Below are 14,141 nucleotides of genomic sequence, written 5' to 3'. Positions count from 1 at the left end.
AGTAAGGAACAAGGCACTGCTGAAAAGAGAATTACCCTGTCATGCAAGGTACATGAGTAGAGTAGGAGTCGAGGAGGCTTGAACAGTAGTTTAGCCTACTGAGGACAAAGGTAGAGTTACACATTTTAGTGGAGTAAAGATAAGAAATTGGCAAATGTTGTGGCAGTTGAGAAGTTTAAACCTTGTAACCATAATCGGTAGAGGTAATGAATTGTTGAAGTTTCAGGTCATTGGCCCTCATTACAACTCAGGCGTTAAGGGTTAACGCCACCGTTAACCCTTAACGCCTGATTCTGATTTTAACACCTGCTTTTAGCAGGCGTTAAAATCCATGGCGCTAACCCGCCATGGTGCTAATTACGCCGCCGTAATTTACGGCGGTGTAATTAGCGCCTTCCCGACTCCCATTATGCCCTATGTGGCAAAAATGGGAATGGGGAAGGGAAAATGGGAAATGGGGATTTACCGCCCCACTCACCTTGGAATGGGGCGGTAAATCCGCCATCCACCATGGTGTAAACAGAGTTTACACCATGGTGGTAAAGTTGGTGCACTTAGCACCAAGGTTGTAATGACCTCCATTGTCAAAGAGAACCTTAGGTTGTGTCCTAGGTATGAGAGACTTAGGGGGCAAGGAAATAGGAGATGTGAGGAGGAGAGATTTAGCGTTGGTGGGTACATCATCACAGTTTTGGAGGAGTTAAGTATCAGGTAGTGAATTGTGCTACAGTGTCAAATACTGGATAGATGGTCAGCAATACAATAAGAAAGTGCTCTAGTAAAGAAGGGGAAGGAGATAAAGGAGTCTGTGTTATTGCTAACGGAATGACACAGGAACCCAAAGGAGATGAGATTTCCAAGAGACAGGGTATGGAGAATGTACAGCACATGCTCCATCATACAACGTGGCATCCCTATTTCCACGTACTCCAGTAAGCATGTGCATTGTACTCTTTACTATACCACCTGTATACGTCCATTATTCCCTAACAGTGGTTTATGCCGTTGGCAACTTAATAATTGTGTAGTTACTGTTATAGAACCCCCGCCCCCTTGGCTTGTCTTCTTTCTATCATGCACGACCGACGTTTTGCTACATAACGACAGCCCTAGGCATTTGAACACGCTGTTCCCTTTGACCATTTCATGATCCTTTGATGCTCGTTTTGTTTAGGTCCAATTTCTATGTTTTCCTCTCTCCTTTTTTGGATTGATTGAGGCAGGAGAGGATGCGCTTCCAGAGATTAATTCACAGATACCTTCATATACCACCTGTTACTTTGCTTCAATGTATTATTCTTATTTTTGTATTTTGGCAAATTGGTGTTTATTTGGCAGCACATTTCAGAGACAAATATAATGGTACAGAATAATCAATAATATGATTGAACTGTTTGATGGCATTTGAATATCGATAGTAGGCTCTGTTTTATTAACCACTTGTCACGTTAAATAGTTTTTTGTTATTGGACATTGCATTGATATATTGGCTGGCTATGGTGTCAATCTTTTCCTTAAGAGTTCCAGCTGTGTTCTTTTCTTTTTTCATTTGTTTTCAATAGGGGAAACATGCTCTGTAAACTGGCTTTTACTCTTTTATTTTACCACTCCATCTTGTGGAAATATAAACGCATAAGCAAGTGCTAATGCAAGGCGGATTTCATAGTAATTTATTGGTTGTACATCTGCATGAAGGTTTCATGCAGACGTCCAACGATGCGTACTCACAAGACTGGGGAGGAATGCACGGTGGAGATCTTATCCCTTCTCGGTGCCCCTCCTCTGTCTCGTCATTGTACCAAAATGGGGCATAGCGTTAAATGGAGGCATAAAAGCATTAACCCTTGCTTTCCTGCCTCAATGTAACGCTCTGCCCCATGCAAGATGAGGGTGCACATCTTTTGTGTAGGCTGTAGGAATGTTGTTATTAAGGGAAATTAATGTGTATATGACTGGATTGCTTTCATTGCCTGTATTTGTTTATTTGATAATTATCTACATTTTTGGGAAATGCACCTTCAGTTTTCAGTATGTTTGAATGTCTGTTGGTAGAAATCAAAATCGATTTAGTGTGTGAGACAGATACAATGGGACTGTAATGCTATAAAAGTATTTACATTTTTGCAAATAGGAAATATGTTGACATTAAGGGCCTGATTCACAGGACGTTTTCCCATGGGATTCCGCCATTATAAAACGCTTCTGTGAATCAGGCCCTTAGTGTTACAATTATGTTGCATATTGAAGTTGCACCCTTCACCACAAGAAAAGTATTTTTTACTTTTCCGTGGGCACAATGTTCCTGTAAGCACAGCTGCTGGTCTAAAGAATAGAAGACATTTCAGAAGAAGGTGTGATATTTCAGGCTAGTTGAGGAGGGCATGCTGGAGACTGACGACATGGAGCAGAGGGGTGTGCTAGAAAGTGTTGGGAATGCCTATTTGAAAGGCAGTGCCTGTGTGGAAATACGAAGGTTCTCCAGACACCTTCATCATCGTCGACATGCAATGTGGCTGTAGAGACTCGGATGTAGACTAGTCCGACGAGTGTATCTGGTCTGCTATTTATTTACTTATTTATTGTTTGCTTGTTAGGGGCTTATACAATAAGAATATACTGTTTCAAAGCGGCCAGAGGGCAGGGAAGGAGGGTGGGAAATACAAGTGCAGAACAATATTAAGAGTAGAGGGGCAAAGAAGGGGACGGAAGAACCGAATATGCCTTGTGAGTATCCAGAACTTGAAAGTGCAGAAAGGAAGATGGAAGAGGGGGTAAGTGCTGGGGAGTCCAAGCTCGAGGGTGAGACAAAGCCGAAGTGCTAGGAATTAATTGAGTGCTACACGGCCTGGGCAATGGGAGGTGTAAGTGCGAGTCTCCGAGGGAGTGGGTGTGCAGATGCAAAGTGCTGTGAAAGACAGGTGCTGGGGAACATTGGTACGGAAGGTGAAGGCCCCGAAGATGCATAAGGGCCCAAGGACACCAATATAGCACCTGTGAGATTGACAGAGGAGAGAAGGAGAGAAGGAGGAGGAAAAGAGGAAACTCTTAAGGAGCTTCTGGAATTTGAGAAGATCCTGCTCAAGGCGCAGGGAGAGGGGAAGGCTGTTCCAATGGAGGGAGCCCGCAGAGGAAAGAGATCGACCCACACTTTACACACAAGGAGTTGGTGCCAGAGGAGCGAAGTGGTCTAGAGGGAGAGTATTTAATGAGATTGAAGATAGTGTGGTCCCCTGGCCCAGACAGGCTCGTGGATGATGCAGAGGGATTTGAATTTAATCCGTGCAGAAAGCAAGAGCCAGTGAAGACTTTTTTAGTGCAGGAAAGATGCAGTCCCTGGGCTTAAGGCCAAGGATAAGTCTTGCTGCACTGTTCTGGAGCAGCTGCAGGGGTCGAAGAGTGGAAGAAGACATATTCAGGAGGAGTCTTTTACAGTAGTCAAGTCTTTAGAGAACCAGAGCTTGAGTCACATTGAGCCTCTGAGGGAAAGTGAGAAAAGGTAGAATTTCTCTGAGAAGGAAGAGTTGATAGTTGGACTTCTTGGCAATGTCTAGGGTGTAAGGGAGGAAGGAGAGAGAGGAGTCGAAGATGACTCCAAGGTTTCTGGTTTCAGTTGAAGGTGTAGGGGGAGCCCAAGGAGGAGGGGCAGAGTGAGGGGAAGGAGGGAGCAGAGATCCCAATGGAAAGGACCACAGTTTTACTGGCGTTGAGGCAGAGATCATTGGAGGTGCACCAGGACTGGATGGCAGATAGGAAGTTATGGATGATGGAGGGTGAGAGAGGGTCATCAGGGAGTCCGAAAAAGAGCTGTGTGTCGTCTGCATATAACTGGAAGTTGGAGAAGAAGGTGGAGATGAGGTGCACAAGGAGGCAAGGTAGATGTTAAAGAGCCAGGGGGAGAGTATAGAGTCCTGGGGGACACCAAAGGAGGAGATGGAAGTAGGGGAGGAGAAGGGGCCCAGGATGACTTGGGAAGAGCGGTTAGTGAGAAAAGAGGACACCAATTCAGTGCCCATTCCGAGATACCAAGTGTACCATGGAGCCTTTTTATGTGGATGGAGTGGTTAACTGTGTCAAATGCAGAGGAGAGATCGAGAAGGATGAGGACAGCTAGGGAATTGGAGTCCAGAGCTGTGAGCAGTTCTTCACGGGTGTTCAGAAGAGCAGTATCCATGCCTCTGTATGCTCGGGATCTAGATTGATGATTGATGATTGACTGTCAGAACAACTTTTTTCCTGTTGCCTAAAACCTAAACAGCAGGGAGACTGGCAAAGCTTGCTTGCAATGTTAGGGTTATGACCAGTGTGAACAGCCAGCAGCAAGAGAGGAGAGATGCTGTTTCCTGAATGCCTCCCATATGAAAGAGGTGAGCAATGGAGAAAACCCTGAATACACCAACAGCCGGCAGAAGAGACTGAAAGTGCTGAGAGAGTGAGCAGAGTAGCCGTAGAGGTTGGACTAGAGGCCATAAAAAACTCCAAAGGAGAATATGGGGGACAGACCCAGGGATTTGTGGTGTAAGCACTCCAAAGACCAAGCACATCAGTGATTACAAAGTCAAGTGAATCAAAAGAGAATCGTGTTGTGGGAGCTGGGGAGCTCAGTCATTCTGACTAACTAGGACAGAGGTGCTGGCTATGACAAGTGAACAAGACAAACCAGGCCTAGTTGGTACTGTGGTTCCTTCTCTCCAACAAATTGGCACAGAACTGCTGCCCAAGCTATGTGAACCAGAGCAATATTGTCTGTTTGAGAATTGTGGTTCATTTACTCCAAGTAAGTCATTCACCAAGACAAGTGAACCAGAGAAACTTTGCCTATTGGTAGTTGTGGTTCAGTCAGTACAACAAATTAGTGCAGAGCTTTTTACCAAGAAACGAAAACCAAAGTAGCATTGCCTATTGAGAGTTGTGGGTCTATCACTCCAATGAGCTAGGACAGAGATGGTGACAAGGAAAAGTGAACCGAACAAAAACTGCCTTTCTAGAGTGGTAGCAAAATTACTGCAAAGATCAAGTTCAGGATTGCTCAAAAAGACAAGTGAGCCAGAAAGACACAACCTTTTGGGAGTTGTGTTTCAGATACACCACAGGCATAGGGCCTCATCACAGGTTTGGTGATATTCCGGCGGATTTCCCGTCAAGCGCTATTTGCGCTAACGCCACGCTACCTGGCGAAAAGTACGCCAGATCACGAGTTTGGTGCACGCACACACTGACATGGCGTTAACACAAATATCGCTTGGCGTTAAAATTGGCCAGGAACCCGGAAATCCATCACACTCTGCGCTACCACCCAGCCGCGGTGCTAATAGCGCATGAGAAACGCGTCACCGCCGGAACCGGAAATAAAGTGGCAGCCATTTTGGACATCACAATACACCAAAAATCACAGCCCCTGCAAGCCATCCACCCCTGTGAACATCGCTAAATGTCTCAGGAACGCACCAGGGACAAGTTAGCCCTGGACAGCATTAGAAAACCGAAGTTCAATGACCAGGTGCTAGCCATACTGTTGGAGCATGCAGTGACCCACCAAGAAGAGCTTTACGGGGCACTGCAGTGCAAGACAAGGGGCCAGCGTCGATCGCAGATATGGAGGGACATCAGCGAGAGGGTGTCTGCGCTGGACCGCATGCCCCGAGATGGATAGGACTGCCGCAAGCTCCTCAATGACTTGCGGGTCCGAGTATGTGGCCTACTCTCCAAGCACAGGTGTGCAAGCATGGCAACTGGAGGAGGGCCAGCACTACCACCACCCAAGCTCACCCCCTGGAAGGAGCAGATGACTACGCTCATCGATATGAGCACCATTGAGGGAGTCGGAGCGGAGGCTGGTGACGGTACCCAGGAGGCGGCAGGTGAGACCCCCCCTCCTAAATTTGCACAAACCTGCCACGCCTCCAGACCCTGAGTGAATGTATGTGCAGGCAATGTGCGTGAGGCACCGTGGCCACCCATGACCGACCCCTTGTACTACCGTACCGTAGCGCCCCCTAGTCCCCTGAGTACGTACACTGCATGAACACAAGGCCCAAGGGATAGACATCCATGGCCGTGGCACAGCAACATGATGTGTGAGTGTGCATGAATTCACCCCAGCATTATGGTCGCTGTGCATCCCCAGCAGACATCTGAAGATGTCACGCCAACATGTCCAAGCAGTGTCCGTCCCCAGTGACACGTTGCACCAATCACAACATGGGGAGTCAACAAAATGCAATGGCGAAGCATAATTGATACGGTGTCCAATCCCACTGTAAGGCATGATATGCATGATACAAATCTAAGCTGCCCTCAACTCATGCACCACCCTATGTACCCCACAGGCACACACACTCCCGTACCGTCTGCCCGAAACCTGTCAGGGCCGCTGTACATCCGGCCGCCCGACCCAGCGCGCATCTACCAACACCACCACCCCGCAAAGGGGCTGGTCAGTAACAACACAACACCGGACGCATCCAACATCACCCCACCGTAGCCCGCAGGTGCAGCGTACACAAAGCCACAGGGGGCCAGCGCCTCATACACCACCAGCCATCATGGAAACCCTGGATGTTGAGGGAGGCACCAGTGGGTCCGAGCCTGATGTGGAACACACTTCAACAGCTGCACGTGATACTGCACTGTTGACCTCCCCAAGTCTCAGTGTCACACATGAAATAGGCACACTCCAGGGAAGCCCAAAGCCAGCAGAAAAGGATGCACACACTCCACATGTAAGTCGTGTCCGCACACCTGAGCCAGACGTGGATACACCGTCCTATGGTACCCCTGAGGATAGACACTTCAACCTCAGCACCCCCACCCAAGGTGGCAACATGTCCACCTACAGCCCCCCTCCCAGACAGCGCAGAGCTGCCAGCCTGATCCCTGGCACACCCAAAGTACCACTCATCACGGGAGCTCCAGTGATGGGGCGTCTGGATGTTATTTTGGTCAGACAGATGCAAATTGAGGCCATGTCCACAGTGCACAGCACCCACATCGAGGCCATCAGCCGTTCCATACAGAACGCATCTAAGAGAATGGCCCGAGACAATGCACGGACCCGTAAAGTGGTGGAGGGATGCACAGCGGCCCTGACAGGTTTCGGGCAGACGGTACGGGAGTTGTGCAAAGGCCTATCTGCGCATGTAGAGCAGATGAGGGAGTCGAACAATCTGCTCCGCCAGCAGCTGCAGGTTACCGGAGCCATTCCATCAACCTCGACTACGCCCACGGAGAGATCCCTGGAGCCTTCACCTAGGCGCCATTCCATGCGCAATATATCAAGCCACTCACCAGAGGATGCCGGACTTGGGAAGCGCCCGCACCCATCGCAGATAGACATGACACAGTAGTGGCAGGCCTCGGGCACATGCACCTACCTGCCCTGTTTTGGGGAGTTCTCAGAGGGGAGGGGGGATTGTGTGTTGGGGAGTTCCCAGGGAGATGGGGGGAGGGGAGATTGTGTGCTGGGGAGTTCACTGGGGGAGGGGGGTTATGTGCCGGGGAGTTCGCTGGGGGAGAGGGGATTGTGGAACATATAATAAATCACGTTAAAAAATCATACAAAGCATGGACAGTCATGATTGTGATAAAGTGCTTTTAGTGTTCAAGTGATGTGTCAAATGTACCCATCACCCGTATCAAAAATAATTCTCAATCAAGCCCTGTCTGGCCAACGTCCCCTCCCTCACACCTTCCCTGTGTACACGTGCACCAGCTTCTGGCACATCAGCATCGGGGGCAGTGGCACATTCCTGCAACAGTAAATGTTTTTCAGCATGGCATATGTAAGTACGATTTTGCCAACTTTTTCAGGTGCATACATCAATGCCCCTCCTGTACGGTCTAGGCATCGGAAGCGTGCCTTCAGCAGTCCAAATGCCCTCTCCAGCTGGAGTGTGTGGATGACACACAGGGGTCATGAGCCATGTGTACTGGGGATATCCAGAATCACCTGCAGGGGAGAGAATGCAGGTATGAGGACAAGGTTGGTTCAGTGGGTGCACAAGGCTCAGTCATCAGTGACATTGGCAGCAGAATCAAGTTTGTGTTGAAGAGGTCATACTATCTCATTGCAATGTTGGCATACAACCTTCTCCTTCCGGGACATGCATGGTCTGAGCTTGCCATGCAGCTGTGTATCAATGTATATGTGAGTGTGTATGTGTATCACACTCATGTACTACATGTGCACTAGTTATCATATGGTCACTTACATTGTGGTGTGTGGTGTGCTAGGGGCAGCAATGATTCAATGGACTACTTACTACTAGCACCCCCGTTGTGTCTCAATGTAACAGTACACTGTCCCTTGTCACTGGATGAGGGGACCCTTGTATCTGCTTGTGCATGCAACATTTTGGTAGCCCATGTGTCATTGGCATTCCCTTTGACTGCTGTTGCGTTTTCTGATTGGCACAATTATGCACAGTTCTTCAGGCATGTGATTGGCAAATCAGGGGTCAGTGTTTCAGGGATGTACATTGTCGTGAATCAAACTACTCGTGTGTAGTGCTTTTGTGGATGTGCCTACTTTTGTGCACCATTGGCATGACTGTCGGGTGGCCAGGATGGGATGTCTCTGCTGTGTCAGTGTGAGAAGAAACACTGCGACACACACAGGAGGCTTTGTGGTAGTTGGGCTTCCATATGTGACTGTGCTCCCACATGTCTTTGCCATTCAGACTGGGTGTGTTCTGCTGTGTTGCACATGTCCAAGGGTTCTAGTGCGAGGTACATGCATGGGAATGTTGCAGTGCTGGTGCTGCCTATGTCTCCTGCTGGCATGCAGGGGTTTCACTGTGTATGTCCACCCCCATCAGATGTCATTAAACATGCATTTCGGACTACATTTGTGCTCACCTAGCATCCATGTGTTTTGGCCTTGGTGCCTTTCTATGTACACTGGCTGGGTACTATTGCGCAGGACCATGGAGTCGTGGGTGCATCCTGGATAGCGGGCACAGCAGTAGCTGAAGGTTAGGTCAGGGTTACATGTCATCTGCACATTCATGGAATGGAAATTCTTACGGTTTCTGTAGGCTGTCTCATGTGCCCGGGGTGGTACTAGTGCTACATGTGTGCAGTCCAGGGATGCTATGATGTTTGGAACTTGGCCAATGGCATGGAACTGGCCCTTCAGCTGGTTCACCTGTGCCCATGTGGCTGGCAATGTTATGTGCTCATTTACATGGAGCAGCAGTGCATCCAGCACCTTTCCCAGCATGGCGATCAAGGTGGACTGGGCCATGCAATGCATCATGGCAACGGTGTGTTGGTAGCTGCCAGACCTAAGGTATTTTAGCACAGACACAAGCTTCACGAGCCGGGGCACTGCAGTGTTGATAGCTATATGGCTGCCTTTTTCAGCATGGATTGTGTCCAGCAAGTGGGTGATGGTTGCCCTTTCCAGCCTATACTCGGTCACCAACTGCCCATCACTCAGGGCCCAGGGTGTTGGCCTGACCCTGGGGATGGCTGGCCTCCTTGCTGGTGCTGCTCTCTTCCTCCTTCTCCTCATCCCCACCACCCCCTATGCTCCCTGGGCCCTGGCCTGGTTGGCTGGCCTCTGTAGCTCAAGGTGCAGCAGGTAGATGTCCACATCAAGGCTCCCGGCTCCAAATGGCAGCATGGTGTTTGGAAGTGTGTGTTGGGCATGGGTGGGTCCTTTGTAGGTCTCTGATTTGCATTGGTTTAACCTGGGCACTTTTTGCTGTCTCCTGTGATCTTTTACCTCCAGCATTTGGCTAGGGGTATTTTCGGCAGATTTTCCGCCGGTTTTCTGGCACTAATAGCACCTACGCTGGACTCATGATGGCTCTGTAATAGCGCAAATGGGTACCGCCGCTGTTACAGCCGGCGCTATTACAGCCGGCTGTACTTTCCCCGGCTGTAATAGCGCCGGCGGTATTTGTACTTGTGATCCAGCAGAGCAATATTGGCAGTGCTAATACTGTTACCACCGGATTTAAGGGGTTACCGCCCAACTCATGATGAGGCTAATAGTGGGGAGAATTTGAGTGAGTCAAGAGGTGTTTCAGATTATTATGTTCCATACACTCAACTCTGTTCAAGAGCACAGATGCAAACATTCAAATCAAAAGATGTATATCCTGGATGTTTTTGCTTTTGATTCTGTAACAACCCAATACAGGAGTTCCAATAACCTTAAAAGAATCCAAGAGAAAACAAGCATTGGCAATCCGAATAGTTTGGGCTTTTAGGTAGGCATGGGAAAGGCACTTGCCAGGCACAGCCGTAGTGGTATTAAATGGCTATTGATGGTAGCAGGTGCAAAATGGTGCGAGTACCTGGGAATCTAATACCAGTGCCTGTCATATGCCTAATACTTATGCACAAACAAAATCTTTTGGCTTTGTCAATGTATGTTTTTAACAGGGCTTCATTGAAGGAAACAAAGAGTGCTTATAAATTGAGTGGCTGAAGGCAGACCTGTTAAGACATTTTTATTACACCAATAATTATTACAACAACTCTCACAAGATAGCTTTGAAAACAAAAAGACAGGCACTTCAAGTGCTAGGTTTGATGGTTTGTTGGTAAGGCTTGATTAAAGCGAACTCAAAGAGTTTCCATGAGGATGTGTTTTGGGCAGTGTGGGACAGGAGCTGGGTGGGGTTAGCATGGCCATGAGCAGTCAATGGGTGGGCACATAACCAAACAACAGCTACTGACTTTGTCCCTCCTCATATGCCATTCCTCCCTATCTGTACTCTAATGCAATAGTTTTGGCTTATATGTGTCGGAAGCGGCACCTAATTGCGCAAATTAAAAAGGGTGCATTGGGAACTGTGCCTCATGAATTACCAGTGACCAGAGCCATGAGTATTGGAAGAACATGTCAACAAAAGTATTTGGACTGCGATTAATATCCATGTTTTTTGTGTCAGAGAGCAGAGACACTGACTGCGATAGGAAGATTTAAATGATGTAACTTTTGTTCTTTAAAGCCACAAACACTGACACACTGGCTCCACATTTTGTATGAGAGACACATCACAAATAAGATTACTGACTCATTCTAGGACCAAAGTTATTGTGCAGGAGTTTAGGATCAAGCGAGACCACTGTTTAGGAGATTATGTTATAAAATATTCTTACTCCAAAAAATATACAGAAAAAATTATCCTTACCAAATGTAAAAACAGAGGTGGAGCTAAATGTCCAGCCATTCAAACAATTCTATCAGTGATGATTTTAAAAAGAGAAGAACATTGCTTGTGAACCCTGGAAGACAGAAGTGCAAAAACATTTTAATTTCCAGCAATGTACATTCATTATTTATAACTCCTTTGTAGCATTATGTTTGTTACTCAACCAATAAAGGTTCCTCAAGCTTTTCTTTCTTGAATTGAATGTGGTTGTTGTGCTCTTGTCACTGTAGTCAGGATGTCGAGGTCTGTAGGGGATCCTCCCCATTAGCAAGACTCATTGGGCCTGGGCTGAAGTCATATCTTGTCACATTTAGGCCATGTTCGTCCAGATTTCATATGGTCTGGGAGCTTTAGGTCAGTGGCCTGAATAGCCATGAGTGACCCCAGTCTTTACCAGCACAGGATGGATAGTTGCTCCTTTTAAAGGACCTCCCTATTCTCAGTCTGAACCTCCTGGAATAGTTCATTTTCTGTCTTGCCTCTAGCTTCCTCGTCTCGACACACTCCAATGATCAGGACCTCTTCACCTCTACCTGTAGAATCACTTTCTCTCCCCTGGATGATTCTGACTCTTCACCCCTCTATGTTCTCACCTTCTGCTTCTCTCTTAGCTCCTTACTGATTCACAGTTGTTTCTTGTGATCTTTCAGTTCTTTGATCTCTGCCCTCACCTTTGAACTAGGCTATGCCAAGTCCCCCTTACTTCACAAACCTAATCTCCCCCACACATTTTCATCTGCTCCCAAAGCAAGCTTGATCTCAGCATTCGCGGCCTACCCAATGCCTCATATTTATCTTATTGACAATTTGGGTAGTGCAGTCTATTTGTCCACCCTAGACTTAACCAAAGGGCACTGGCAGGTTCCCCTACATGGACCAGATAAAGAAAAGCCTGTTTTTAGCAACCCACTCGGTTTGCATCAGTTTAAAGTCTTACCCTTTGTGTTGCATGGTGCCCCACCAACTTTCCAAACGTTGATGGACCAAATTCTTCAACCTCACTTGGAATTGTAAGGGGCATTCATTGACAACATTGTAATCACCAGTCCAACCTGGGAAGACCATTTGTACCATGTAACCAGTACTGCATGGATAGTGCAGCCAGATTTGAGGCTAGATTCGGGCATGCTGTTCTGCAGAATCCTTTTGCCTAAAAATGGTTTCCTACTTCCCAGGCAAGTAATGCTCTGTAATCTCCCATAAGTATGGAAGAAAGGGGTTGGGACTTGATTAAGACCAAGTTACTCACTATAGTGACTTCTGTATTCTTAATCCTTAGTCCTCTTACTTCCATATGCTATGCCTGCCATCCCCCAGTAACGTTAGTCAGGTTTTTCCGTCTTGCAGAGCCAAGGACTGATGGGTGTTGCCGGTAGGCAAAGTGAGCAGAGCAACATGAAAAATATGAAGGGGAAAATGCTTTTTGCTATACCAAAAGTATCTGGTCTCGTCCCCATAGGACGGACATCCATAAGTATGGAGGAAAGGAAGGGGACTAAGAGTACAGAGGTCACTACAGTGAGTAACTTGTTGTTTTCATGCTAGGACTGCTGCTCCTCTACCCACCCTCCCCCTTGGCCTTGGAGACAGTGCCCCTGGCAGAGTTTCCCCTGGAGTGCCACATTGCATCCCCCTGCCTACTCATCTGCGCACCTCTTGGCTCACCTCCCGTTCCTGGAAATAGTTATTTCTGAATGCAGACATATGTGGAATTTCTTTCAAAGGGAAGCATGAATTGTGCAAAGCATAGTTCCCTTAAAAACAAAAATAGTATTGCCACCCCCAGATGGCAGCACTTTATTGCTTAAAGTCATAAATGCTGCTTTCATGGGTGTGCCTAGTTAGAATGCTGTGCTATGACTACCTGGCTCGGGCTTTAGTACTGTTAGCCACCCTGCCCTCCCTCAAAAGTGCTATTTAACGCTATATTGGAAGGAGTTCATGTCAATGACAGGCAAGGCACAATACTAGACATTAGACATACAGCAAAAAACATGTTCCACACTGGTGGTGAACAATGACTTAATAAAACAAAAGTGTAGACCTGCGTCTATGGACTGTGACGAATCTAGCAATATCGTCACTGATTCTCTGGAGGTAAGCTTCTCTTACGTAACCTGGGAAAGGCAGAAGCTACCTGACTCTGACCTTGTGGGTGGCTATCTGCAGGAGGACCACATGCGCAAGACAATCTCCAGAGAGGCAGGACGATACTGAATCAAAATAACCCCTGAGATGTCATTCCTAATTACGCCTATGTGCCTTTACAACATGCATGCATGGCTCATTGTGACATAGAAAACGACTTTCCAAGCTTTCATCGCCAACAAACTTATTTATCTCTCCCTGCTTTTTTTCGTACTGAGACGAGGAAGAGGGTTGTTACAATGAGGATGACCAGAAGTGGTAAGGAAACACTGCATTCTCGTCTTTGGAAAGTGTTAACTGGAGTTTAAAATACAGACATCTAATCAGAAACTCAGAGAGAAGCAGCTGAGAGAAAGACAGCTGAGTGAGAGGCAGAGACCGAAACTGTTTTCAACTTGTTCTGATGCCGGTCGGAATTCCAGAATCGAGCAGATGGTGAGAAGCAGCACGGAGGCTGTCGCGAGTGGCGTGCAGGGGCACCGAGCCGAAAGAAGTGCAATGCTTTGGGTCCACAGTCTGCTGGAGCTGTCTGGTGCAAAGGAAGGCAAAGCAGGAGCACACCAGTTGATAGGACGCACACCAAACCAGCAGACCGAAAGGGAAGAAGGAGAGACGCGAGAAACACAAAACAGCCTACTAAGCCCAGGCAGAACAATCTGGTTACTGGGGCAGTTGAGGGTGAATGCTGCATCACCTTAACAGCGCGAAAGAACACAATTGAAACCAATGAAGAGATTGATACAAGTACGAACAATATTAAGAAAGGGTTGGTGACCCAATGTTGGGAAAGAGTGATTAATACAAGTACAAACAGTGTCAAGAAAGGGG

General features: G+C 47.5%; 1 protein-coding gene across 3 annotated transcripts in view; it reads left to right on the top strand.

The window, feature by feature from the left end:
• Window positions 1-14,141, top strand: part of LANCL2 (LanC like glutathione S-transferase 2) — a 541,821-nt gene that overhangs the window by 411,375 nt on the left and 116,305 nt on the right. The gene's annotated exons all lie outside the window — the stretch shown is intronic.

Source organism: Ambystoma mexicanum, chromosome 2q (genome assembly GCF_040938575.1).
Source record: "Ambystoma mexicanum isolate Mex_15411 chromosome 2q, UKY_AmexF1_1, whole genome shotgun sequence".
In the NCBI taxonomy this organism is placed as follows: domain Eukaryota; kingdom Metazoa; phylum Chordata; class Amphibia; order Caudata; family Ambystomatidae; genus Ambystoma; species Ambystoma mexicanum.
This window is presented reverse-complemented; position numbering and strand designations above follow the sequence as displayed.